Source organism: Sarcophilus harrisii, chromosome 5, assembly GCF_902635505.1.
Source record: "Sarcophilus harrisii chromosome 5, mSarHar1.11, whole genome shotgun sequence".
NCBI lineage: Eukaryota > Metazoa > Chordata > Mammalia > Dasyuromorphia > Dasyuridae > Sarcophilus > Sarcophilus harrisii.
The window spans coordinates 217972664-217977900 of NC_045430.1; the positions used below are offsets into that span (position 1 = coordinate 217972664).

The 5237-nt window shown below is 34.3% G+C and overlaps 1 long non-coding RNA gene across 1 annotated transcript; it reads right to left on the minus strand.

Moving 5' to 3' along the window:
- Nucleotides 1-751: 751 nt before the first annotated feature.
- Nucleotides 752-4313, minus strand: LOC116419276. The gene is made up of 3 exons (XR_004229540.1): nt 4264-4313; nt 3854-4164; nt 752-1373 (listed from the first exon to the last, which is right to left on the minus strand). It is a non-coding gene; the product is annotated as an uncharacterized LOC116419276 (long non-coding RNA).
- Nucleotides 4314-5237: the final 924 nt, after the last annotated feature.

Consider the following 5237-nt stretch of genomic DNA (forward strand, 5'->3'; position numbering starts at 1 on the left):
CACTGAACCTGGTAGATCTCTCTAATTTGCACAGAAACTTTTTTTTTTTCATTTGATTCTTTGGTTGTAGTCACATAACCACATCTATTCTGTATGAGACTACTAAGCTTAGTCTATAGTCGATTAAAAAGAAGCTCCTTTGTCTCTTATACAACTAAAGTCATTTTTGTTTTTTGTTTTTTTTGCAGGAAAAACTAGTAGGAGAGAACAGTATCTTCCTTTCAGAAAAAATCTTAAGAAGCCTGAGGGAAAAAAAAAAAAAAACTAATGATTTTTTTTTTAAGAGTTCAATGTCTACCATTCCTTTGTTTATCAAAGAATAGCTATTGAGTTTTATTTTTTTTTAGCAAGAAGAGAAAGCGGCAAGTTTTCCCAGAAGAGTGATTAGCTAAAGCATGTTTAGGCTTTAAAATGGCCAGTCATATGTCTTTTTTGTTTTGCTTTTTTTTTTTTTTTAGGCTCTCTTCCAGGTGACAGCCTAAAGTTTGCAGTATGTGGAACAACATAGGCTTGTAGTGAGCTAAAACCAGGGTCTCTGTGACTTAGGTTGTGCTGAGGAAACAAAGGAAATATCATTTATCTTTCCATAGCCTACACTTGTTAAGTTTCTCTGACAAACTGGTAATCCAGAAGCTTGGTCCAAATGGTAATGAAGCACATGTGTTTTGCTACTGAAGTGCACTAAAGAGCAGAATACGCCAGAAATGTGTATTCCTGTGGTCATCTTAACCCTCAAAAGGACCTGTAGGAACTTAACCTCCAAGTTCAATTATCCCCTGGAAAAATGCAATATAGGCAAAGCAAGCATAGTGACAGACACCTCTGCCCCCTACTGTTCATGCCTTATAACTGTAAGAAAACAATGACACTGAACACTGCAATAAAAATGAGGTATTCTTATTTATGAAGAACAACATGAGAGCATTTTCAATTCATGTTTTTAAAAGTTTATTAAGGTGATAACAATATAAATGGATGCTGTTGAAAAAACACTGGCTTTAGGAACAAATTCCTAAGTTCAAGCCTAACTCTGCTCCTTACTAATTGTATAGCCATTAACTCCACTCAGCCTCAGTTTCTTCAATTGCAAAATGGAGATAATTTTATTTGTCCTAATTCACAAGGTTATTCTGAGGAAAGCTCACTGTGCAGAGAGGAAACATGAAACAGTCATTGGAATGGAGTTGTAGTCTAGAGGATTTGGGTCCTGCCCTCAGGTAATTTACTTTTTAATAAAGGAATACAATAAACTTAAGAAAATGAGTATGTAAGTTCACTAACCCAGAGACAGACAGGCAAGTTCATATCCTTGCTTCTCCTGTTTTCAGCAGCAGATCTCTTTTCATGTCTTCAAATTACCTCTTCACACTAATCTTCTCTAGCAGAAGAGGAAAGGAGGGAGGAAGGAAGGAAGGAAAGAAGAAAAGAAGAAAAAGAAACAAAAAGAAAGGAAAGGGATAAGGAAAAAGAGGAAAGGAAAGGGAAGAGGGAAGGGAGAAGGGAAAGGAAGGGAAGAAGCAATTATTAAGCAAAAAAACTATGTGGTAGACACTGTGATAAATACTTTAAAATATTATCTCATTTGATTCTCACAACCCAAGGATATGATTATCCCATCTTAACAGTTGAGCAAATTATTAAGTTATTGGTTATTGATCTAAATCATTGATCTAAGGCCAATCACTGAGATTTACTGGCATTTGCAGGCAGGAATCAGGGGATCAAGGATGGCACCTTGTCCCTGGGAGGACTCAAATGATTTAAATTCAGCTAAGTATTATGTAGCTGCCATCAGATATTATTAAAATTAAAACAAAATGTGTTGTTGTTAATATTAAAATGATATTACATACTTGCCAAATGTGGCTTTACTCACATCTGCATTTTGCTCTCAAGCTGCTAAGAGATTTTCCTTGTTTTGAAATTGCTGCAATGCAAGTTTCGATTTGCCTAAGATGCTGACAGATCCATGATTTTTACTCATTCAGTTCAAGCATTTCCTCATAACAAGCTTAGAAATGGGGAAGTATTTAGATCTATATTTTAACATGAAATTTATTGAGATTCAGTAAATAGTGATGGAAGCCAAATTCTACTCTCCCTTATATTCTTACCGTTCCCATTGATTTCAGTTGCATTTCATGTGAAGGGGAAATATGGCTGATGTGATAAATATAATCTTCCCTTACCTGTAGCCAAACCAAATAGTCATGTCAAGAGCATCTTAGTTAAAAAGGGAAAAAAAAAAGAGAAGGGGGTGGACAAGAGAAAGAAAGCGAGGGAAAATCCATATTAAAGCTAATCTACCTTTGTAAATGCCCTGATTTGGAGAGGGGGCAGAGGATCTCTGTTCATTTAGCACGTTCTAGTTGAATATTAATATTTTAATAACAGCTGAGGATTCTGAGATTAGGCCTGTTAAATATTGAAACTCATTCCAGCTTCTGTTATATCATATTCGGCAATCTGGTTTGAGAAGCCAGGATGATTGTTTAAAAAAATATAAATGAGTTCATAAATATAACATATGATAGGTGCTCACATTGGAAGAGGAAACACAGCATCTTATATTATAAATATTTATTCTTTTCCATGTAACCCTTGTCTTATTTAATCAGGTAGATTCTCCTACAACAAGCCTAAGCACTATTTGAAATTCCTGATGTCCTCTCTAGGAGAGAAAAAACAATAAAGTACACTAAAGCTATTGACTGTTGTTTTCTTTCATTTCTATCTCTTTCTTTATTCTTCCATCCCTCTCTCCCACTCTTCTCTCTGACTCATCAAACCTTAGTACATGGAAGCATCTTCCTCCTCATCTCCTCTGCTGTTTAATTTTCCTAGCTTCCTTCAAATCTCAGCTCAAATCCCACATTCTGTCAGAAGCTTTTCTTCTTCATTACAAATCTTTATATCTTTTTGTTCTGGGATTTTCATCCATCTACTCTTCTTATATCTTGTATATACCTAGTTATTTTTGGGTTGCTTAGCTTATTAAAATATATATTCTTTGAGGCTAGGGACTGTTTATAGGATTGTTTGTATCTTTTGTGTTTATCACAATCCCTGAAATATAGCAAAAACAATAAGCACTGTTAAACAATGGATACAATATATTAGACTTTGCTAATGATGGATGTTGTTATTACTCCAATATCCCAACATATATAAGATCCCATTGATACAATTGGCTATAATGCATAGTGCATTTAAATTTATAATTTATTTTATAAATATTTTATGCTCACAATAGCCTCAAGAGCTGCCAATCTTATTAGACCCATTTTAAAGATGAGGAAACTGAAGTACAAAGAGGCTTAATATCTTGTCCAGAGTCACATAACTAAAAAGCATCTCAAGCTGTATTTGATCTCAGATCTTGAATGCCCCAAGTTCAGCACTCTGTCCACTTTCTCAGAGGGAATCTCTCAACTTGAAGACATTAAACACAACTATGCATGCTCATCGTGTACGTCTCTACTCCATATCTTCTCCTACATTCTTCAATTTGATGTAGGGAAGGAGAAACAGGCATATGAATTACCTTCATAATATTTTTCAATATTTTGTAGCTATTTACAAATCAATATGCACATAGTATGTCAGTTATTCATTCTCTCACTTTGAGATCAGCCCAAAATATTTTCCTCCAACTGTATTTTTAATAATATCCTTTATAGCCTTTCTCTCGAATTATTTCTCATTTGTACAATGATACAGCTAGCTCATTCCCACTAACCTCTATTAATCTTTGAGCTTCAATTTCATTCTTCAGAGTCAATATAATCATCACAGCATCATCATCACCATCACCATCATTTTCTTAAAAGTACACTAAAAATGAAAGTCATACCTGATAGGAATAAAATCTTTTAATTCTCTTTTTTCTTGAAAGGAAATGCTGGCACGTGGATATTCATTCCTATTATTTCTCCTTATTTTCCAAATTTATATTCTTTTCAGTACAAAAATCTGTTATTTTCTGCATCCTAAACCATAGTAGCTTTGGAAATACCAATATTTTATAATATAATATGAGCTAGATTTGGAGTTTCAAAAACCGGGTGTGAATCTTCCTTCTATGTTCATTTTTTGTGTAATATTAGGCATATAGTAATTACATTTAGTAGGGCATTAAAGATTTTCAAGATTTAGATCCTTTATCTGTAATATAGAGATAGTGATAAACAAATGAGGATAATGAGGTGGTGTCAGGTCTGGCATCAGGAAGACTTGTGTTCAAATCTGGCCTGAGCTACTTACTAGTTTCATAATCCTAGAAAGATGACTTGACTATCTTTATCTCAGCTTCCTCATTTTTAAAATGAGTGGAGATGGAAATGGCAAACCACTCTAAACTCCAAATGAGGTCACAAAGAGATAGATACAATGGAAATGACTGAACAGCAATAAACTAATGAATTTTTAAAATATTGAATTATTATTACCTAAGAAACATTGTTGGTCAACAATCAAATAAAAACCTCAAGCTATTCACTGGAATATCACCCATTGAAGCTATAGCTTAAATATGTTGACCCCCACAATGAGACAATGGAACTGATCAGAAAAGATTCTGACATAAAAAAAAAGAAAGCAAAAGGAAAAGGGAATAGTAGAGGATGAGATGGATAGTGTCATGAAGACAAAGTTAACTTGAACAGACTTTGATAGATAGTGGAGGATAGAAGGTTGTGGAATGCTTTGGTCCATGGGGTCATGCTGAGTCAGACAGAACTGAACAACAATAATGTGTGCAATAGCAAAAGAAATAGTAATACATGTCATTTGATATCATTTCCATTTTTAAAGCTTATCTGTTTCTGATGTCATTACTTCTGTAGCTGTGGCTACTCAGGAAAAGTAAGACTATAGCACCCAGAGACAAAGCTGTCTAGTCTGATCACATAGGCATAAAGATGGCTTTTCTGGGAGGATAGGTATGGGAATAGAATCCCATTCTGAGGGCTGCTATTCATAGAATTTTTGAATTTATTTACCAATTTAAAGCAGTTGCCATTGGTGTTTTGGAAATGATGTGTTTGCCATAATGATTTTGGCCATGAACTATTATATACCAATGCTGGTGTCCTGAGAGGATTTTTCTCTCTCCCCAGAGATTTTGGTATAAGAACCTGAACTGTTTTCATTGGGATTTAAGGAAATGTGATAGTTGAAGTGATTGTGGTTATTTTTACCTTTTGTAACATATTTAGTCTCTCACTTAAGGTGTCTTA